At 39.2% G+C, this 10340-nt stretch overlaps 2 pseudogenes; both read left to right on the forward strand.

The window, feature by feature from the left end:
- The first annotated feature begins 783 nt into the window (after positions 1-783).
- Positions 784-1623, forward strand: LOC148038251 (hydroxymethylglutaryl-CoA synthase pseudogene; annotated as a pseudogene).
- Positions 1624-9312: 7689 nt separating this feature from the next.
- LOC148038252 (3-hydroxyisobutyryl-CoA hydrolase 1-like) lies at positions 9313-9912 on the forward strand (annotated as a pseudogene).
- Positions 9913-10340: the final 428 nt, after the last annotated feature.

Here is a 10340-nt window from a genome sequence, read left to right on the forward strand (position 1 = left end):
GAATCCTAATTTGAAGAGTCAATATTATCCCATTGTCGTGATGCTGCACGTCCACTACTCCGAACTTGAGGGCGGAGCTTTTGTCAAGAATTTGAACTCATTAGTCAGCATCATTAGGAATTTATTTTCCATTGTGTACATCTTTTTGTTTGCATTTTTCATTATGCATGATCACATGTAGATAGGCTAGACACATTTTCTTCAGTGCATTCATAATTTTTGTGTGGAAGCATTGATTGAATGATTGCATCACATAGATTCAATTTGCATTTTTCAAATCACAAGAATAATTGGACACAAAGTTTTGTTACAAAACATATTCTTGCTAGGGAATTTATGGGGCTTCTCGGCAATTATTCTCTTTTAGCTTTTGAGATGGACATGGGTTAAAGAACCTATCAAACCTATGTTATATAAGGAAGCTACCATGCAAGATAGTACTATTGGATCAATATAAAGGGAGACCAAACATTGCAAATCACAAGATACTTGCATACTCCAATTGAAGAGTTCTATTACATCTTATGGTGCTTGGATTTTGTCTAGTGGATAGCTTCCTTTATACTAATACAACCAATGTGAAGAGGGTGAACTTACAATCGGGACAAGAATCATCACAGACTTTAGCACTTCCAAGATCTCACAGCAGAATCCAATTAGTAAAATACCCCATTGGATTTGAAGTCTCTGATTCTCTCAAAGACCTTGTAGAACATGTCAAGATGGATTTGCATGCTCGCCAGGCTCCCAAGCTGACCTTTGAAGGGTCCGGTTCTTGTTTTTATGAAAATACACGTCAGCGTCCCGATCTCTAAGTCTCAATGTTTTTTGGCCGTTGCATCAACTGTTGGAGCTATTTCCATGCTGATTGGACCAAATGCACCAATTGCACTTAGAGTGAAAGTTTAGTGGAACACAAATGGTCCATGCCTCTAACTTCTGCAAACCAAATTTGGGGAGCGAGTATCCAGTCGTTGATGGAAAATTATCCCAGATATGCTATCTGAAGGCATTGGATTTGTGCTATAGGTGTCTTTGTGAGAAGTTTAAGAAAGTGGTGGGAAAATCCTTTTCTTTGTTAGATGCAGATTTTATTGTTTGCCATGCTCAAGCTCGTGCAGAAAAGCTTTGGCCGACTTATATACAATGACTTTCTGAGACAAGCTAGTTCCCTTGGAAAAGAAATGCAAGGCAGCTTAGACTCAGTCAGGTCTTTGTCGGAGGAAGAAAGCAACAGCAATCGTGATCTAGAAAAGATCTCACAGCAGGCAATCTGGATGGAAAACGATGTCTGATGTTTTCATATGAAAGTGGGCTGGCTTCAACGCTCTTCTCGATTCGGTTCAGCGAGAGAATGAAGGACTCTTTTTCACTGTCAAACATTGCACCAGCCCTTGACATCTGAAACAAAATCAGCTCCTTCATTATTGTTGCTCCAAAAGAGTTTGAAGAAAACATGAAGCTAATGGAAACTCGCCATGGAGCAAAAGGCTTCAAGCCTGTTATAGCGACCAAAATAATTTAGGATCGTTCACCTTTTATGTGACAGAGGTCGATTCCATGTACCGGCGCTTCTACGATGTTGCGCCATCAAAAGGAGAAGCAAATGGTGTCTCATATTAATCCCTCAAGTCCAGTGTGAATTGATTGATAAAGCAAGAGGCAGCATACGCAGGTAATGCGCGCCTCGACCATGCAAGGCAAGCATTCACCCTCAGCCGGACAGCAGGCGCATCATCGGATGAGCCGTGTGGACGAAGATAAACAAAAATGGCGGCATTATGACAATGGAGATGTTGAATACAGGATTAGCAGGGTGGTAGAAAAGTTTCATATGAAAGCTTTAAACCAAAAGAAAAATACAACACGTCAGAGCATAACCTTTAATTTTTAAAGCTAAATGCTTTAGTTTTTTTGGGGGGGCCTAAAGAAAAATACAACGTGTGAAGATGAAGGAGGAAAAAATATATAAAGGGGATACTATGAGGGCTTTAGGGCATCAAATCAAGTGAGAATGGCTTGAGGTTGAGCTTGTATCCCTCGCCTTCTTCAAGGTTTGGTATCGAATTTAAGAGTGAAGGCTTGAGGTCAAGCTTTAAGCCCCTCACCTACATTGAAGATTCCATTGCGAGTTGTTTATGAATATTCACTTGAGTTGAGCTTTAAGCTTCTCGCCTGCTTTGAAAGTCGTCATCAAGATCCGTGGAGTGGCTTCAAGTCAAGCTCGAAATTCTTATCATCAATTTAACGAGAGTGGTTTGAGTTTGAGCTTATTGCTCCTCATCATCCTTGAAATTCTTCCATAAAATTTGAGATCTTACCTTCTTCTCTTCTCTCTTAGATTGAGAATCCACCCTTGTCTTTCCCAAAACTCTTGAGATCAAATTCAAAAGTCTTTTGAACCTGTAACTTGACTATATTTTAATCAAGAATTTGTTTTCCTCATTCAACACACTAGTTTAGCATCTGTAAGAAAAGCATAAGATTTATAGTTTAAAGCTAAATGCTTTAGTTAATCTAGGGGAGGCCTAAAGAAAAGCACAACGTGTGAAGATGGAGGAAAAAATATATAAAGGGGACACTATGAGAGCCTTAGGGAATCAAATAAAGTGAGAACGGCTTGAGGTTGAGCTTGTATCCCTTGCCTTCTTCAAAGTTTGCTACTAAATTCAAGAGTAAAGGCTTGAGGTCGAGCTTTAAGCCCCTCACCTACATCGAAGATTCCATTGCAAGTCGTTTATGAAGATTTGCTTGAGTTGAGCTTTAAGCTTCTCGCCTACTTTGAAAGTCGTCATCAAGATCTGTGGAGTGGCTTCAAGTCAAGCTTAAAATTCTCATCATCAACTCAACGAAAGTGGCTTGAGTTCGAGCTTGTTGCTCCTTGCCTTGAAATTCTTCCATAAAATTTGACATCCCACTTTCTTCTCTTCTCTCTCAAATTCAAAATTTAGCCTTGTCTTTCCCAAAACTCTTGAGATCAAATCCAAGTCTTTTGAACTTATATCTTGCTTATATTTTTAATCAAGAATTTATTTTCCTCATTCAAATATCTTCTAAATAAGTTTTATTTCATTGCATTCTCCCATCTCAAAGCACCCCTACGACGAGCAACTTTCACGAACTCCCGCGCAAATTTCACTCGACACCATGAAGGAGGTTTAATGTCATATAGAAACGGAAAAGAAGTGAGTAATTACTTGGTATCATCAATATCCTCTAGTGACCATGTCCACCCAGCATTCTCCTAAGACCATGTGCTACCAATAAGTTGCTCATTGAAAATACATCACGACTTATGATTATCTTCTTGGAAGATGGATCATAGAACTTGTATCCTCTAGAAAAAGTTGAATATCCAATGAAAACAACTTTCAAACCAAGAGGATCTAGTTTTCTACGAGTCTCTTTGGGTACATGAATATAAGCAATACATCCAAAAGTTTGGAAATATGAAACAGAAGGAGTTTCACCTATCCAAGTAGTAATCGATATTTTACCAAAAGAAGCACTTGCAAGAAGATGATTTTGCATAAATATTAATGTTTAGACCGCTTCAGCCTAGAAACATCGAGATAATCCAGAATGAATGAGCATCTTGGGGAAGTTACTATATGTATATCCTCTACATCATGTGCGTTCTCAAGACCTATTTATAAATATCATTATTTGTGAATTTCTCTTAAATAAATCAAAACCCTTTTCCATTCAATTTGTAAATAACCCCTTTATATTATACCCTTTTGTATGTAAAAAATGTTTAAAAATGATATTATTCATGAGTAACTTACCCGAGATGAGCATACATTGCATGACATTGAGAATAGTCATGTTTTTACATTTAGCAATACCATTCTGTTGAGGACAGTAGGGAATCATATATTCATGATGAATATTCTAATTATTACAATAAACATCAAAATCATTTGACATGTATTCTCCACCATTATCACTGCGAAGTTTCTTGATGCGACGACCAGTATGAAGTTATACATCTTTTTTACATTGCTTAAAAGATAACAAAGCTTCTAATTTATGTACCAATACAAAAACAGTGGTTTATCTTGAGAAGTCATGAATAGAAGTCATAAAATACCAATATTGAGATTTTGATGGAGGAAAATGTCCATAGATATCAATGTGAATAAGATCAAGTGAATATCTAGAATGAGTTGTGGTGGAAATGAAAAAGGGTTTGCAAAAATACTTTCCAAGTGCACAATATTCACAAATACTCATATGAGGATGAGCTTTGAATTCCATACCTTGAACAAGGTCGTGTCAATAAAGATTGATAAGCTTAGAAAAATCAAAGGGAACAAAGTAATGATGCCATATTTTGTTGTTAAGATCACCAGGAGCTATAACAATATTTGCAACATCTTCATTTAAAGATAACTAAAAAAGATTACCATTTCTAGGAGCAATAGCTATGGTTTGACCATCTTTCTCAATGTGACACTTGGTACTATGGTCAAAATGGACAAAGAGACCAAGATCCTCAAGTCTTACAACTAAAAGAAGATTCCTTTGTAGATCTGGGACATGTAAAACTCCACACAGAATTCTTGTTGAACAAAGAGTACCAAGATAGAAATCACCTATACCTTTGACTTGACAAGTTGTGTCAGTAGCAAGATAAGCCAATTTCTTTGACAAGAATATAATGATAATTATGTAACCATTAGGACTGATATGTCATGTTTTCCATAGTACCAGAATCAATAATAAAAAGAGATTCATCATGAACATGAAGTATCCCTTCTGGAGAGATAGAATAACTCACACAATTTGCTTCTTCAATAATGTTTTTATGTGTAGCAGCATATGCTATATTACGATCTAGATCAAAATTCCTCTTGAAATATAGATGGATTAGATGATCACTCTTTTCTCAGTAGTCACAAGGAGAATAATCTCTAGATAAAGGTGGTTGTTTATTTTTAATACCATGTTCTTCATCATATTGTTTTGCATAGCAATCATATGTAGTGTGACCATGTCTATTAGGAAACTTGAGATGAGAGAAGTTACCACAATAACTATTGGGACCTAAAATGGGCCCTCGACACTGGCTCTATGTCACTATTTGTATGATTTTATAGTCCAATGAATATCCTTCCCCACACTCCTTAGAGAGGGAGTCCCTAAATATATTGGTGTTGTAGACCATGTGAGTATACACAAAGGGAGTGCCCCTCAGCTAATTACCACGTCTACAACTCTCATATACCTCAAGGATTGGCCCCAAGATGCACTTTGAACACATGAAAACCATTCAAAACAAGCTCTCCTCTTTTGATTGATCGATCTAGGAGGTAATAGAGATAAATCTCACCAAATATCTCCCAAAAAATCAAATCTCTAACCCTACAGCTTGGGATACCTCACACTCTCAACGTAGGCCATCGCTCACACAAACATGTGCTATGCATCTAGGATGATACCGTATGGTGTATGCAATCCAATTGTGTATTATTATCATGCTCAAACAAATTTATTCATTAGTAACTAGCATCTTGAAAGTGCAAAACATTTCTTTTCATACTCTTCTTTTAATACGTGATTACTTCATTACATTGCTTAGGGCTCGTACTGAGCTTGTTGCAAAGGCAGGACTAGAGGTTTAGGAAATAAAGGGTACATAAGTCCCTCCTCATGAAGGCGAAGTGCATATGTTGCCTCTCTTGGAAGAAAAAGGGAAGATAAAAGTCTCTAGATTTGGTCAAAGACCTATACACCTTTAAACCAAACCTAACCTTCCGACAGTTGTTGATGATATCCCCCAGTTTCTGAAAAAGATTCAAAAGTATTTTGACAAGAAGACACAGACTAAGGATTGCTCCCCCAACAATAAAAAAGTCCAATAGAGCCTCAGAACCTACGAAGGAAGTGGAGGTGGCTAACGCCTTCCTAGATCTTGGAACACGAAAGACTAGTGTATGGATAGAAGGAGTCTTTATTTCAGATGCATTGATTGATGGAGGCTCATCAGTAAACATAAAGACAGATGAGACAATGAAGAATCTAGTTTTGCAAGGAACGCAACCTACCCAGTGGCTTATCAGATTGGCAAACCAAAGCAGAATTAAACAGTTGGGCATCCTCCCATATGTAAAAACAACCCTTGCAGGAAGATACTATTTACTAACATATTTGGTAGTTAAACCAAATTCTTATGGGACCTCATACCCTGTGCTATTGGGAAGACCTTGGCTTTTTGAAGTAAGAACAAGGACAAACGAGTTCAAAGGCACCCTAACCCTAGGTAGAAGACCCAATAAAGTGGTGTTGAAATTGTATGGATCATGAAAAGGAAATGGATCCACATCCATCAAAGTCATAATAGACTCCTCCAATGAAGTAACAGATGGTACATCAAGAGATGAAGAGGTTAGTAAATAGATCTTTCCCAAGAAAAGAGAGGCACAGTCCCTAACAGTGCGCACTGTAAGCCAACTACTGAAGGAAGAAAAGTCTTTGTCCATGGGAGAATACCTCATGCCTTAATTAGAATTGACTTTTGAAATCACCTCTGACAGCAAAATAGAAGCATGGATGCATTTTTCACCCTGTTACATGGCAATCATAGTGTCAGAAGTAGAGACAGAAGCAGAGATAGAGCCAGAGACAGGGGCAGAAGTAGAAGCATACATAGAGGCGGAGGATCGATTTTCCTCCTACAAAGCCTCTACAAAAGCAAAGATAGAGCCTCAAGAGGAAGATGATGAAAATGATGAGAAAGAAAATGAAGCACGTTATGAGAGTGGGAATGAAAAAGTTTCTTTGATAGCGTACGATCTTGTTCATATCCCTAGAGAGACCTCAAAGGCTAAAGATCTCGAGGTGTTGGACGGAATGACCATGGTCCCATTTTGGTTGACCAATGGACCACAAAAGTATGCATAATTTGCATAAGAAATGGATCAAAGGGATAAAAATTAAGTTCACCAGTGGCTCTTGTCACCCTGATCATTCATTCTAGAGAAAAGAGGATAATGATGCCCCTTGTCAACAGAAGCCAGAGCCATCAGAGCCACGGCTTATAGAAGGTCCATGCTATGTGACATTGCTAGACTCATCCTTTGAAGATGAATCCCTAAGTTCAAAAGAAATCACCACTCACACAAAAGAAAACAAAGCACTAATACCCTTCTAGCAATCTCAATAGACAAATGAGTCATCTTTTCATAAGGAGGACACTAGTTCTAGTGAAATATTAGACGATGATACTACTCCCTTGAAGGAGTTAGACATCTATCTAGAAGTAATTTGTGGGACATTTATCTGCGAAGTGAAAGGTGAAAGGCAAGTGACGTCCTTGGATACTGACGGTACTGAACGTCACCTGAAAGTGGGTCTCAATCTTCTAAAAGAAGAACTAGTGGTATGCCAACATCACATTGACCTAGAGCCTGATGCCAAACCTGTAAGGCAAAGACAACGGCATACTTGAAGTAGAGTTCATTTATCCTGTGGCTAATAGTGAATGGGTTTCGCCCATTGTGATTGTACCCAAGAAGAATGAGAAACTTGGAATATGTGTGGACTTTCAAAAGCTCAACTCAAAGATGAAGAATGTTTATTTTCCTATCCCTTTCACAGACCAATTGTTGGACACAGTGGCAGGCCATGAGCTCTATTCCCTCTTGGATGGATTTAGCAGATATAACTAAGTCCAAATCGTGGAAGATGACCAATCCAAAACACCCTTCACAATAGAATGGGGAACCTATGCCTATAGAGTGATGCCTTTTGGGTCTGTAATGCTCCTGACACCTTCCAATAAGTAATGATGGCTGCCTTCCAAAACCATCTGCATGATTTTATTGAGGTGTATCGCGATGACTTATGTATCTATAGTCTAATCCGTAAGCATTGGGGACATCTAGAGCAATGATTTGACACATGCCGAGAGTATGGGATCTCTCTCAACCCCCAAAAATGTATATTTGGTGTCTCATCAGGAGTTATTTTGGGCCATATTGTCTCTACACAAGGGATTACAATAAACCCAGTGAAGATTGAGAATTTTTCAGCCTTGATAGCACCAACAAACCTCAAGAAATTGAGAGTTTTTCTTGGCCATGTGGGCTACTACAGAAGATTTATTGCACATTTTGCAACAAAGGAAACCCCTTTGCATAAGATTTTAAGGAAAGATGTGGATTTCCTTTGGACTGATCATTGCGAAGAAGCCTTTAATACCCTAAAATAGTGCTTCATCCAAGAACCTATCTTGCAGCCTCCTGATTGGACGAAGGAGTTCCATATGCACACAGATGCATCAGTTGAAGGGCTAGGTATTGTCCTATGTCAAAAGGGCCCCTCTAAATTAGATCAACTAATCTATTATGCAAGTCGAAAAGTAACTGACCGAAATCAGAACTACACAGTGATAGAGCTTGAGTGCTTAGCAATGATGTTTGCACTGGAGAAGTTTCGACACTATCTACTGTCATCAACGCATTTCAAGTTCTACGTGGATCATGAAGCCATGTCCTTCCTGATGAACAAAGCAGATGTCAAAGGACGAATGATGAGATGGTTGCTCCTGTTCCAAGAGTTTGATTTTGAAGTGGTCACTAAGCCTGTGGCCATTCCCATATCCTAGCCAATCATCTGTCACGGATCCCTCAAACTGCAAAAAAGGAACAGAATGATCCAGACTTCATGATGCTTCCTTGTTTCTAGTCAACACAATTCATCCATGGTATGCAGACATAGCCAACCTCCTGGCAACTCAACAGTATCCTCTTGGCATCTCAAGACATGAGAAGAAGAAAATTCTGTTAGAATCAGTCCCCCTATACCTTGCTAGACGGAGCACTGTACAAGAGAGGCAAAGATGAAGTGTTGCGAAGATGTGTTGTAGGAGATAAAATCGGCATAGTATTGAAACCATGCCATGATGAACCATGTGGTGAACACTTTGTAGTAGAAGCAACAGCCAGGAAGGCTCTATTAGCAAGATACTGGTGGTCGACCCTCCACAAGGATGCCTATGACTACTACAAGAGATGCAATGCTTATTAGCGAATGGGGAAACCAACCAAAACAAGTGCCATGCCACTACAACTTATTCTTCTCCTAAAGCCATTTGAGAAGTGGGGGATTGATTTCCTGGGTCCCATTCATCTGCCTCTAGACAGAAGCAAAATAGATACATTCTGGTATGTACATATTATGTCACAAACTGGTATGAAGCTAAAGCTCAGAAGCAGGACGATGCTAACATTACAAGAGAAAGGCCCTATAAGCACGTGTATCAGTGCGTCTATTTGCGCTAGTATAAAATACGCGTCTATATATCCGATGTCATACAGCTGTGCATCCGAAGTGTGGAATCCACCAAAAAGATGTGTCTGTGTGTGTGCATGCGAGGCGTGCGTCCACTGTTCGTCCGTAGTTACAGATATAGAGTCAAAAGAACAGATCATTGTGAGAAACTATGACCGTACAAAGGTGGTTACATTGAATAGGCCATGTTAATTAAATGCACTTTCTTCTTGGATGGTAGGCCGCTTGGAGGAGCTTTACAAGCGATGAGAGAATGATGATGATGTGCCTTTGATCATATTAAAGGGGTCTGGAAGAGCTTTCTATATAGGTGGTGATGTTGCAAGGACTTACCATGTTGGCATTGAAGGGCAATACAAGTTAGGGAAAAAGTTCTTCCACACTGAATACAATCTTAATTACATGCTAGAAACATATACAAAACCTCATGTAGTAACACTTGATGGGATAGTCATGCCTCTTTAGATTGCAATTGAAAATACTATCTTTTCTATGCTAGAGACTGCACTTGTGCTGCACCTAGATGTTGGAGCCTCGTATTTTCTTTCAAGCTTACTTGGTTACTTAAGAGAGTATGCAGGTTTGACTGGAGCTTGTTTAGATGGTGCAATATAACCTTAGAGACCTTAAAAAGGCATCACCTTTGAGCCTCAAAATAACCTTATGCTTGATTTGGAATGGTTGACGGAAAATCCCTACGTGAATGTCTGAGGGGTAAGGGCCATATTAGTGGACAAGGATCAGAAAGCAAAGAAAGAAAACAGACAAGAAAAAGCGGCAGAGGGAAAAAGCTAGCTGCTAAAGAAAATGATACGACATGAATAGGGGAAGAAAAAGCTCGTTTTTGGTGATGGAGGGGGGAACTAGTGCTAAATCAGGATGAGGGAGCCTTGCTTCGGAGAACCGGCCATGGCCTCTTCACGAACGGCATCACCCTCTTGACCTTGAAGCAGCAGGTCGATCCCACCTCTACTCTCGAATCCTCTTGGAGCCCCCCCTGACATCACCCTCTGCGGCTGGTGAGACTTCACTTCTTGCGCCTT

The sequence above is a fragment of the Lygodium microphyllum genome, chromosome 3 (genome assembly GCF_053477565.2).
Source record: "Lygodium microphyllum isolate KBCC chromosome 3, Lygodium_microphyllum_v1.1.10, whole genome shotgun sequence".
Lineage (NCBI taxonomy): Eukaryota > Viridiplantae > Streptophyta > Polypodiopsida > Schizaeales > Lygodiaceae > Lygodium > Lygodium microphyllum.